The sequence below is a fragment of the Astyanax mexicanus genome, chromosome 18, assembly GCF_023375975.1.
Source record: "Astyanax mexicanus isolate ESR-SI-001 chromosome 18, AstMex3_surface, whole genome shotgun sequence".
Classification (NCBI taxonomy): Eukaryota; Metazoa; Chordata; class Actinopteri; order Characiformes; family Acestrorhamphidae; genus Astyanax; species Astyanax mexicanus.
In genome coordinates, this window is record NC_064425.1 from 36307780 (window position 1) to 36321616 (window position 13837).

Consider the following 13837-nt stretch of genomic DNA (forward strand, 5'->3'; position numbering starts at 1 on the left):
GCCTGTGATATGTCTGTGATATGTCTGTGATGTGTATGTGATGTGCCTGTGATATGTCTGTGATGTATCTGTGATGTGCCTGTGATGTGCCTGTGATATGTCTGTGATATGTCTGTGATGTATCTGTGATGGGTCTGTGATATGTCTGTGATGTGTCAGTGATGTATCAGTGATGGGTCTGTAATGTGTATGTGATGTGTCTGTGATGGGTTTGTAATGTGTCTGACCTGTCAGTGATGTGTCAGTGATGTGTCTGTGATGTGTCAGTGATGGGCAGTGTTGGGCACGTTACTTTGAAAAAGTAATTAGTTATAGTTACTCGTTACTTCTCCAAAAAAGTAACTGAGTTATAAAGAGTAACTGTTTATTATACTTTGGGTTGATTGACAAATATCTTTCAGTTAATTATACTTTGGGTTGATTGACAAATATCTTTCAGTTATGATTACTTATTTTAGTGACATAATCATTGTGTGAAACCTTGTATTCAATATGCATAACCAATACTCACATTGTATCTGATCATTTTTATTACTCAGTGTATTTTACACGCATTTATATAAAAGATTAACCAATAATCACAATATATCCTTTACACATATAGTAAAACATTGTTTGATATGGCATGTGACTAACACAGACTTTATTATATGACAAATTAACCCACATGATACATTTACTAACACATTAACATATAACATATGAGATGTAGCTCAGGCTTGAAGTATTTTGTTTAATACTGCATGACCCTAACTAACGGTCATCAATTCGACTGGTACGGGGCTAAATTGCTACAAAAAAGGCTATTAGATCAAAGCAGCCTTTGGATGAGTGAGTGCCTCCCTAAAAGACCTCTGCTTCAAAGCGGGGGGTGACGCACACACACAGATAGTGCCACGATGTTTCATTCTGGAAGAACACAGTCAAGGCCAAACACTAGTGGTCCGGTCAGACACGTGAAACTTGAGTACTAACACGTGAAATTATGCATATTAACATGAGCTAATCGTTAGTAACGCCTCATCAGCAGGTCTCACGTCATTTTGGGTATAAAACATGGAGTCAGATCAGAGGGGGGTCAGAACTTATGCTGGGACGGCTGTTAGACGGTCTTTCATGTGTGGGTTCTCCTGAATATTCAGTACTTTGTAATAAATACCTGGTTTGCTTTCAACTTCACTCCATCTGTCTGACTCTCTCTATCAAACGAACACGCAGGGGAGTTGTACCCCGGACGAGAGGTGGGAGTAGCCCACCTTTCATTTTCATTTCTACAACAATTTGGTGACCCCGACCTCTGAACGAGTCTGACGAAGGACAGCATCCGGCACTGATCCACTCACGGCCGAACTTAACAAACCAGGTAAGCAGAGCCTGTTTAATCAAATTCTGCATATTGGCTATTTCAAATTTGAGTGGAGCGGCGCTCTGGCTGCTGTCCGGAGGAGAGCAGGAAGCATACCAAGCTATTTATAAAAAAGAGTAGATGCTGTTCCTACTCAAGGGTTTATAAAAAAGAGTAGATGCTGTTCCTACTCAAGGGTTTATAAAAAAGAGTAGATGCTGTTCCTACTCAAGGGTTTATAAAAAAGAGTAGATGCTGTTCCTACTCAAGGGTTTATAAAAAAGAGTAGATGCTGTTCCTACTCAAGGGTTTATAAAAAAGAGTAGATGCTGTTCCTACTCAAGGGTTAAGGATTGGATGCTGGCGTCTCCCCCCGGCTTCTGACGAGAAGTTCGGATAAAGGCCAGGTGTAAGGCTCACCTCGAGATTGATCCGCTCATAAACAAGCCAGAGTAGACGCTGTACCTACTCAACTCTATTTTAATTCGGTTAAAAAGAGCAGAAGTTGTCCCTGCTCGGGTAGACGAAGTACACTACTTCTCTATTTTAATTCGGTTAAAAAGAACAGATGTTGTCCCTGTTCGGGTAGACGTGTACCTACTTCTCTATTTTTATTCGGCTGGAAGAAATAACAAAACAAATAAAACGGGGTATACATGGCAGTATAAACTATAAGTTTGAGGGAAGTGAGTCTGTGGCCAATAAGTGTGAGAGAGTATGCGTGTGTATGTGTGCTTATTCCAGGGACTGAGTGTGTCTGACTTTGTGATTGTGTATGTGCGACTGACAGAGAGAAAAAGAAAAGGGTCTACGAGTGTCTGTTACAGGGATTAAAAGTGTGCATGTCCAGTTTTCCTGTGAGAGAAACAGAAAATGTGTATCTTGTGTGGCAGCGAATTAAAGAGTGTGTGTGAGACAGAGTGCGTGAAACAGAAGTGTGTGCGTATGTGTTGGAGTGTGTGTGAAACTGTGTGTGAGCGGGGCTCCTGCGAGCGATGTGATTGGTTGAGTGTACGAACTCTTGTGTGTCAACGAAATAGGAATGGATGAGTCCCACTGCAGGGGAGGAGTCCAAGGTGAAGTAGGTGGAGTTGGTTCAGCCTATTGGTTTTAGACTGAGAGGTTGGTTATTTGTGAATTAACACTTGTGAGATATCATAGAAAATAGAACATCAGTTCAGTAGGGAAATAGAGTAATACACAGTGAAAATGGGGGACAGAGGTGAACAGGGGGAAAAGGTTTTTGTATGGATAGAAACATATATATATATATATAAGAAAATATAAGGATATGAAAAACCTAACTATACAGGGTAAGGATCTATCTGTAAACGGAGCAGTGCAGTAGATGTTACTAATGGTAATGAATAATTAAATAATTAACAGAGTAAAGTGCAATGACATCTATTATGACAGTGACTAATGTGAAATAGAAATATAATATAATATACATATGCATACGTTATAAGACAGTTCCAAAAATAAATGTGAAAATGTGAATACCCAATCATGAGTACAGTGTACTTTAATGTAAGCAAGGTTGGGGAAGTGTTAATATAAATAATTAAGTTGTTGAATAATGTCAGAGAGGTGTGTGACTGGATAGATAATTAGAGAATTTAGAGAGTTTAATACAGGGATTATGGAGACAGAATTGAGGAAAATAATTAGCTTAATTTTGGGTATTGGACTATATCTTGGGGGCGCTAACCCAACAGGGACATATGTCTAACTCTATATTCTATAAGCAAAGCTAATAATGAAAAAATGACTGTGTGTGGCTGTTTCGGAATCGTCTCCTATTGCAGAAATACTAAGCAATTTGGATTGGCCATTTTTACAATGCTTTGTCGAAACTCAGCAGTATATTTTTCCCCATATAGTTCACTATTAATTACATTATATTATAATAATATTGTACAGAAGATGTATGCTAGAAATTCCAAAATATACTATGCCATGCAGTACTGCTGTGTAAGATGTCCTCAGAGCAGGACAAATAAATATGGTTTCTTGTTTGATTCTTAAATAACCAGTTCAATGAATAGAAAATGCTACATAGTGAATGGTGAATGAATTAATGAGCGAGCCATTCCAAACACAGCTTTTTCTATCAGGTGATTTAGTTAATTATCTTAATATTCGTTTCTTATTCAGACTGATCTCAGTTCAGTCCTAGCATCACCTATCAGACAGATGTAATATCTAATTTCTCTATGATCTCATGTATATCCGTCTATGCTAATATTTTGATTATCTTAAGAGCGATAGTAGATTTCAGAAACCAGTGAGGAAAGACCTTATTTTTATTATTATTATTATTATTTTTTAAGGAAACGCAGTGTTGCATCTATTTCAAGCTACAGGGAATTTGGTATTTTTCTGATAAGGAGACATAATCACATGTATTGAAAAAATGAGCTTTCTATTTTGCTTTCAATATGCTTTACTTTCTGCAATGACGAACTTGCTTTACTTTCTTTCTGTATAGTATTAAATTAGACTAAAACGAGATCTGGAAAACAGCATAAATTTAGTTTTCATGCTTATACAATGCCACCTATAAAACAAATGCATAATTTTCTGGCTGTAGCATGAACAAAATCAGCTGAGCAATATAACATTGTTTCATCTGCATAATGGTAAAATCTGCATAATGGTAAAGTTTGCAATCTGAGAAGCAGAGCAAGCAATATAATTTATGTATATATTAAATAAAACTGGACCAAAACTTAACCTTGTGGTACAGATGCCAAATCTAAATAATTATTCATTGACATGCACTATTTTGGGTCTATTTCAGAGCAGTGGCATAAAAGCAAATGATTTGAGCTAAATTAAGTGGAAGAGAAAAGGTAATAATGATGGTAATAAATGAAATATGTATCAAATAATAACAACTAATAAACCATGGGTACTTGGTGCCTTGCACGGGCTTTCACGGTACACATCAGAGTGTGAGTTTCTGTCAGTATGACATACCTGGGGTTGCGTTCCCTAGCTGTACCCTGAACACTACAGCACTGAATGTTGATAAAACAGTGCTGCTACGCTGTGTGTGGTTCAGTGGGATAGGCTGGTTAGCCAAAGACGGGTAAGATCCCAACGTACTACAACGGGACAACCTAAGGCAGGCACAGTCTCGATCTGACCACCACATGCATTTTAACAGAAAACGGAGAAAACATCGTGGAAGGGAAGCGCAGCCCAGGGGGAGAGTGAGTGGATGAATGGAGTGATGGGGTGTGTGTCAGTGGAGGCTTGTGCAGGGTAGACCAGCCCAGTGGACAGGGGAAAGACAACAGAGGGTGGAGCAATTTTGTGTTAAGTTTTCTGAAACAGAAATTCTGTTTCAAAAAAAAAGGGGGAGATGTAAATAGATCACCAATATTACCACCATTTTTGACCAATCATTATTTTATAGATATAGAGCATTTTTTTTTTTTAAACTTTTAGCTTGTTTATCTTTTTAAAGTATGGTTTTAAAACAACCACTATGCAGCTGAGCAATTACTTTCAGCAATATTGTAACAGTCTTAACTCTAAGACACACTCAATCCTAATTTAAAAAGAAGAAATAAGAAACTTAGAAATCACAAAATTAAACTTTCACTGTTCAACATGTAAGCCATTCTTTTTGAGCAAGGGAAACAGTAAGTGAGATTTGATAAATTGGTTAAGGAAATAGATGTATTGTTGATAATTGTGAAAAGCAATCTGCTTGGCATTGTATATGCATAAATACATATTGAAAATATTTATCAGGAAATGAAAGGCATTGTTCGGATTGTATTTGCTATAATAACAAGAACAAAGCAAAGCATAAAATTGTTTATTGATATTGCTAATATTATTGTCTGTAATGGAACGATTGATACAGAGAAAAATAATCACGTTCCACTTCTCCCAATTCTTAAAGCACTAAATAAAATCAACTAAATATAGAAATCAAGTCTTTATAAAATCTTGGGAATTGAAAAAGTCAGAAACATAATTTCTTAGTAAAATAGCACACTGCAGAAAATTAAAGTGGCAGGTAAAATAATATAGCCACAAGCGGTGATTCTAAAGTCCAAGCAAAAGTAACCCAAGAAAGCCCAATACATTAATATGGAACCATTCCTGAGACAGAAGCCACATTGTGTGTAGTTTGTGCAGAGTTTAAAACTTTGGGCCCTGAAATTCTATTATTAAAGTGGAGATGAAGGGGAGAGTAGAGCAGCTGATCATTAAAACTTTGCATGGAGCTATATATAAAAAAAACATGATTTAGATGTATTTCCAAGTTTTTCTACACTAAAAGGGAGAGGGATGTGATCAAAAGGAAGGTAAAAGCAAGTAATTAATGGTGATGATAATTAAATGTTGCAATTTAAAATTGAAAATTCCTAAAAGTTAGGGATTTAAAGAAATGACTAAATGTTACGGATTGAAAGCACTTTTGACAGTAAAACTCATGAGTGAATATAACTGAAAGACAACTGAAGAAGGTAAGAAAACAAAAATTGGGCTGAAATCTGTGCACAGACAAAATTTAAATATGAAATAATTAACTTCCAAGGGGAAATTAGAGCTCAAGTTAAGTGTGATAAATGTATTTTGACCATGTATTTTAACTTGCAGGAAGGAGACACGGAGGACCCCTAAAAGACTTCCAAAATGAATAGAGAACCTTAAACATGATTATAACGAATACAAAAGTCTCGTTTCAGATCTGTTTACACAGGGGGAGAAGGAGAACGTGGTGCAAAGGTGGACCAGTCCGGACACAGAGTGAGGGTTCCTCCGCCATTGCGCACGAAAGGGGAACGAGCCTGGCTGGATTGGGCCTTTCCAGGTGACTGAGAGAACAACGTATGCAGATCAACTGACAGGCGAGGGTTCTACAGCTGTGCAACAACAGAGTTACTTCACTATAAAAGTAACTAGTTACCAGTAAAAGTAACTATCACGTTACTTTTATTATTTGCCTGTCAAAAAAAAGGAAATCAATTATGTATTTACTATTATTGTGTATGTGTATGAGCTACTCACAGGTAAAGGTTCTCACACACTGCATCTCCTGTTTCTCTTTCATCTGCCGCATGCTCATATTGTAATCCCATACATAGTTCTGCAGTTTCTCAGTGTTTTCTGTTGTATTTTGCGGTTAGCGCGAGCGCTTTAAATAAGAACAAATGCCACGGACTATGAGGTGCCGCGTGCTGCTGCTGCTGTGCCATATCCGACTCCCTGCTGAATCCGACTCCACTTCGCAAATAGAATCGACACAACACCACCCGCTGTACAACAGCGCTTATAAATAAATTAAACACGAAAATTAGGGTATTCTATCAGTAATTTCAGTTCGTTTTAGTTAGTTTAAGAAACACAAAATACAGTTTGAGATAGTTATGTTTTTTCCTTTTAATTATCGTTTTTATTAGATTCAGTTAACACAAATGTTTTTTCACTTTCAGTTTTCGCTATTTCGTTCGCTGTAGTGAACGATAATAATTGGTTACTTAGCAACATTGTGATGATCACACCAGAGCTTTATATAAACAAAAATAGGAGCCCGATTTCGGGTCGGTCCTCGGGTCAGGTCGGGTTCGGGCGGAGAATCTAAGCTCTAAAAGAGAAAGCAGCAGCACCACAAAAACCGGAGCAGCTAAAAAGAGCTTAATGTCCTTAAATCGGAGCTTGGCCTGTCCACCACAATCACTGAATTGATTAGAGCAGCAAATCGTCACAATTGTGCCTCACTTCACCACGCCAAACCACAGGCACAGCGGCCAGAAGCTCAAGTTCACCGGAAAGAGGAGGGGTTAACCAGGGCAAAGCGAAGTTAAAAAAATAAAAAGTTCATAGAGCGGCTAAAGTAACGTGCAGTAACGGGGTGTCGGAAATGGTAACGGTGTTATAGTTACAGTCAGAGTAATTAGTTAGATTACTCCTTACTGAAAAAAAGTTATTTTAACGCCGTTACTCCCAACACTGGTGATGGGTTTTTGATGGGTCTGTGATGTGTCTGCGATGTGTCTGCAATGTGTCTGCGGTGTGTCGTTGATGGGTCTGTGATGTGTCTGCGATATGTCTGTGATGTGTCTGCTATGTGTCAGTGATGAAAGAAAGCTAAGCAACGTGTACATAATAGCAGTGTATGTAGCACCTAGTGCTAATGCTAACGGTGCTCTGCACGAGCAGTACACTGTTATCTCCAAACTCCAGAACTCACACCCCAACGGACTGTTTACTGTTGCTGGTGATTTTAATCACAGTAACCTGAAGTCTCTGTTGCCCAGCTTTCACCAGCATGTGGATTTTCCAACGCGTACATCGGTACCTCCTGGTGCGTACAGACCAGAGCCATGCCAACACTACGGTTACTTGGACCACATCTCTGTGATGCTCATCCCAGCATACAGACAGCTCATGAGATGTGCCAAATCAGAGATAAAGCAAGTGACAACCTGGCCTCCAGGAGCCATCTCTGCTCTTCGGGACTGTTATGAGCACACTGACAGGGACATTTTCAGAGAAGCTGTTACATCTGATGACTCCATAAACCTGGAGGGGTACACAGACTGACTGGCTACATCAGCAAGAGCATTGATGATGTTACTGTATCCAAAACCATCACAACTCGCCCCAACCAGAAGCTGTGGATGAGGTGCGTGTGCTGCTGAGAAACCGAGACAAGGCCTTCAAGTCAGGGGACAAGGCTGGCCTCAGGACAGCTAGAGTTAAGCTCTCCCGGGGGATCAGAGAGGCAAAGTGCACCTACGCAAAGAAAATCCACGGCCACTTTCAGGACATGCCTCCCTTCCAGATATGCTGAACACCTTCTATGCAAGGTTCGAAGCACACAACAGCACGAAAACCACACCTCCTCTAAAAGACCAGGTTCTGTGTCTACTGTGTCTTCAGCGGATGTGCGGAGAACTCTACTCACAGGCAACCAACATAAAGCCCTAGGAACAGACAGCATACCTGGCAGAGTGCTCAGACGATGTGCACACCAACTCATGGATGTTCTCACAGACATTTTCAACATCTCTCTGAGCACTACGGTTGTGCCAGTGTGCTTCATGATGACCTCCAGGTTGATGGTGTTCCTGTACCAAAGAATTCTCGAGTGTCCTGCCTCAGCGACTACTGTCGCATTGCACTTACCCCATCATCATGAAGGGCTTTGAGAAGCTGGTCATGAGGCACATAAAAAACCAGCTCCCCTCCTCAGGTGCAGTGGCTGATGGACTGGTGCAGAGCCAACAACCTATCTCTAAACGTGAATAAAACCAAAGAGATGGTTGTTGACTTCAGGAGCGCTCCAGGTGTACACCACCCGCTGAACATCAACGGATCTGCAGTGGAAATTGTGAAGAACACCAAGTTCTTCTCAGACCAATCTCAATCTCAGACCGCAAAACCCTACAGCGGATAGTGAGGACAGCTGAGGAGATCATCTGAGTCTCTCTACCCTCCATCTCAGAGATCTACACCACACGCTGCATCCGCAAAGCCACCAGCATTGTGGACGACCCCACCCTTCCCTCACACGGATTCTTCGCTCTGATGCCGTCCAGCAGAAAATACAGGAGCACCCGAGCCTCCACTACCAGACTCTCCCAACACCCCCCCCACACACACACACACTCACACAGATTCCAATCAGCAATATTTGCTGCTTCTCCCAAAACTATAAATTCTGTACCTTAGTAACTGCCAAGGATGCAACGATACTCTGTATTTTATCGAACCATTCGGTTCGGCCTGTTCGGAACACTTTAATTTGTGTTTGTTAATTCCCTGTTAAAAAATAAAAAGTTTGAGTTTATCCAGCTGTCTCTGTCTGGTTCTGGTCCTTATTTGTCTTGCTGGTGATTAAACTTTAATGTTTTATTTGTGGTTATTGATTGGACACTGTATTCTGTGGGCGTTAGTCAGGAATGCTTATGACCCGGGAGAGACTTTTTTTTATATACTTCTCTTGGTGTGTCTCTCCACAACCATGCAGCAACCAATCAGATTTTTTTTTCTGACTTTCCCAGGAGCAAATCAGCTCTAAAGGCAGACTGAAGATTTGAGGGCTAATTAAACAAAACTTTCTCAGCTGCATGACCATGAGACTAAACGCGAAAAGGACTATTTGGGACTATTTTGGCTTCAGCGTTGAGTTTGAAAAACAAGGTAAAAGACAGTCAGCAGATAAAGCACAGTGTGCAAGCATTTCTTTGCATATTACTGCACTTGATTTAATTTGGCCTGTTTTTGACTAATGGTAGGACTAAGTTTTCCTGTGTTTATAATACATTTTGTGATTTTATTTAATCTGTGCCATTTTCTATTTAATATTGGCTCTGCAAGTGTGAATATGAGCACATTGTTGATTTGAAATAGAAAGGGCTAAAAACGTACTGCATGTTGGAGCTAGATAATATAAATAAATCGAAACTGAACCAAAACCTTGACCCAAGAATCGCGATAGGAACCGAACCGTGTCCACACTGTACCGTTGCATCCCTAGTAACTGCTGTGATTATATACAGTTAAGGTCAGAATTATTAGCCCCCCTTATGAAATCAAATAAAACCCTAATCCTTTCAATGATATGGGCCATATGATATGGGTCTTTATAGTTTGTCTGTGTCCACAAGAACTAAGACAACACCTGCATAAGGTCAAATGAACATTTTCATTCGTTTGTTTCACAGAAACAAGAAAAAAGAGAAAAATCCAATGGTCAAAATTATTAGCCCTCTGACAACTAATAGTAAATTGTGTAGCCTTTCTGCTTCAAGTTTCTAACCAGGTTGGCACATGTCTCCTGAGGGATTTTAGCCCATTCATCTATCAAATTGTTCAAGATCATGCAAGTTGCTTGGTCTCTGAGCATGGACCCGAACCTTGAGCTCCCTCGACAGATTCTCAATAGGATTGAGATCAGGGCTCTGAGAGGGCCACTCCAGAACATTGATTTTGTTTTTTTTTCAAAAAGTTTTTGACCCACTTTGATGTATTCTTTGGGTCATTGTCTTGTTGGAAGACCCTGCAACGACCTAACCTAGACTGGCAGCAGTCCTGATGTTGTTCTTCAAAATATCCACATAATCCTCTTTTTTATGGTCTCATGCACCCAAACAAGGTTTCCTCTCCCTGAAGCAGCAAAACAGCCCCACAGCATTATGGACAGTATTTTTAGGGTTGAAGGCCTCGCCCTTCCTACACCAAACAAAAGCAGGACACAAATGCTCAAACAGCTCAAGTTTGGTTTCATCAGATCAAAGGACAGACTCCCAAAACTCACCCTTATGTTTCAGATTGTCTCTGGCAACGTTCAGTCAGGCTTTGATGTGCTGTTGTGAGAGCAACAGGATTTTTCTTGGACAATGACCATGAAGTCCACCATGATAAAGAGCCCTCACAACAGTTTTGTGTGAAACATCAAGTCCATCAAGTTCAGCAACAATCATCTTAGCAGAGGTCCAGGAATTACTGTTGACATCTCTGATTATTTTTCCATGCAAAGTATTGGAAATCTTGCGTTTTCTACCACGTCCATGTTCATTTTTAACAGGCTTTGTTTTTTTTTACTTTGCAATGATGCAACGCACAGCTGTTCTAGAAACCATGAAACGCTTGGAAATGGCAGTATATCCTTCCCCCTGAAAATGAAGGTCCACTATCCTCTGTCTGAGGTCCAGACTGATTTCTTTTCTTTTTGGCATGGTGATATTGCTTCATACAAAGATTACAGAGCAGCCCTAGTGTATCACTTTCAGTGGTCAAGTTATACTAACTTTTCTTCTTGGAGTCATTTAAATAAGGTTCAGTGCTAATTGATTGCTCAGGCGTGTTTTCAAATCTAATTGATTGGTAGGTGTGGTTTGAAACCCAGGTAATTGTCTTTGAAAACACAAAATCACATGGGGGCTAATAATTTTGACCATCTCAGTTTTTACCAATTTTTTTATTAAGAAATCTTGAATATTTATTTTATAATCCAAAGTGGACCAAAATTAGAATGTGTACTGGATAATTTACTATGTAAAATGTTATGTAAATTGCAAAGAATTGCTAGTATTTTAGGGAAATAGTCTTTTAGGGAAACTGTATGTTCTATATTTTACAGTATGTTACACATTTCTGCACCTTATCCTGCACTGTCCTGTCTTTTAAATTGTCTTGTCTTTTGTATTTATTGTGTTCATTTTGATGTAATGTAAGGTTTTCTTATGTTGCACTATCAATACACCTTGAACTTTATGTTGTCTATTGTTTGTTGTCCCATACTGCACTGTGGTTCCTGAGGAACGTTATTTCACTATACTGTGTACCTATACCCAGATGTAATTACAATAAAAGCCTCTTGATTTGACTCTTGACTTGATAAATCTGTGATGTGTTTGTGATGGGTTTGTGATGTGTCTGTGATGGGTTTGTGATGGGTTTGTGATGTGTCTGTGATGGGTTTGTGATGGGTTTGTGATGTGTCTGTGATGGGTTTGTGATGGGTTTGTGATGTGTCTGTGATGGGTTTGTGATGTGTCTGTGATGGGTTTGTGATGGGTTTATGATGCGTCTGTGATGGGTTTGTGGTGGGTTTGTGATGGGTTTGTGATGGGTCTGTGATGCGTCTGTGCTGGGTTTGTAATGGGTTTGTGATGCGTCTGTGATGGGTTTGTGGTGGGTTTGTGATGGGTCTGTGATGGGTCTGTGATGTGTCTGTGATGGGTTTGTGATGGGTTTATGATGTGTCTGTGATGGGTTTGTGATGTGTCTGTTATGGGTTTGTGATGTGTCTGTTATGGGTTTGTGATGTGTCTGTGATGGGTTTGTGATATGTCTGTTATGGGTTTGTGATGTGTCTGTGATGGGTTTGTAATGTGTCTGTTATGGGTTTGTGATGTGTCTGTGATGGGTTTGTGATGCGTCTGTGATGTGTCTGTGATGCGACTGTGATGGGTTTATGATGGGTATGTGGTGGGTTTGTGATGGGTTTGTGATGGGTCTGTGATGGGTTTGTGATGGGTTTGTGATGTGTCTGTGATGGGTTTGTGATGTGTCTGTGATGGGTTTGTGATGGGTTTATGATGCGTCTGTGATGGGTTTGTGGTGGGTTTGTGATGGGTTTGTGATGGGTCTGTGATGCGTCTGTGCTGGGTTTGTAATGGGTTTGTGATGCGTCTGTGATGGGTTTGTGGTGGGTTTGTGATGGGTCTGTGATGGGTCTGTGATGTGTCTGTGATGGGTTTGTGATGGGTTTATGATGTGTCTGTGATGGGTTTGTGATGTGTCTGTTATGGGTTTGTGATGTGTCTGTTATGGGTTTGTGATGTGTCTGTGATGGGTTTGTGATATGTCTGTTATGGGTTTGTGATGTGTCTGTGATGGGTTTGTAATGTGTCTGTTATGGGTTTGTGATGTGTCTGTGATGGGTTTGTGATGCGTCTGTGATGTGTCTGTGATGCGACTGTGATGGGTTTATGATGGGTATGTGGTGGGTTTGTGATGGGTTTGTGATGGGTCTGTGATGGGTGTGTGGTGGGTTTGTGATGGGTCTGTGATGGGTTTGTGATGGGTTTGTGATGGGTTTGTGATGTGTCTGTTATGGGTTTGTGATGGGTTTGTGATGTGTCTGTGATGCGTCTGTGATGTGTCTGTGATGGGTTTGTGATGGGATTGTCATGGGTTTGTGATGCGTCTGTGATGCGACTGTGATGGATTTGTGATGGGTATGAGGTGGGTTTGTGGTGGGTTTGTGATGGGTCTGTGATGGATTTGTGATGTGTTTGTGATGGGTTTGTGGTGGGTTTGTGATGGGTCTGTGATGGGTTTGTGATGTGTCTGTAATGGGTCTGTGATGGGTTTGTGATGCGTCTGTGATGGGTTTGTGATGGGATTGTGGTAGGTTTGTGATGGGTTTGTGATGCGTCTGTGATGCGTCTGTGATGGGTTTGTGATGGGTTTGTGATGTGTCTGTGATGCGTCTGTTATGGGTTTGTGATGGGTCTCTGATGCGTCTGTGATGGGTTTGTGATGCGTCTGTGATGGGTTTGTGATGGGTTTGTGATGGGTTTGTGGTGGGTCTGTGATGGGTGTGTGATGGGTTTGTGATGGGTTTGTGGTGGGTCTATGATGCGTTTGTGATGGGTTTGTGATGGGATTGTGATGGGTTTGTGATGCGTCTGTGATGCGTCTGTGATGGGTTTGTGATGGGTTTGTGATGCGTCTGTGATGCGTCTGTGATGGGTTTGTGATGCGTCTGTGATGTGTCTTTTATGGGTTTGTGATGGGTCTCTGATGCGTCTGTGATGGGTTTGTGATGCGTCTGTGATGGGTTTGTGATGCGTCTGTGATGCGTCTGTGATGGGTTTGTGATGCGTCTGTGATGGTTTGTGATGGGTTTGTGACGGGGTTGTGGTGGGTCTGTGATGGGTTTGTGATGGGTTTGTGGTGGGTCTGTGATGCGTCTGTGATGGGTTTGTGATGGGATTGTGATGGGTTTGT

General features: G+C 40.6%; 1 long non-coding RNA gene across 1 annotated transcript; it reads left to right on the top strand.

The window, feature by feature from the left end:
- Positions 1-366: 366 nt before the first annotated feature.
- LOC125782665 (uncharacterized) lies at positions 367-2629 on the top strand. The gene is made up of 2 exons (XR_007425399.1): positions 367-1630; positions 1667-2629. It is a non-coding gene; the product is annotated as an uncharacterized LOC125782665 (long non-coding RNA).
- Positions 2630-13837: the final 11208 nt, after the last annotated feature.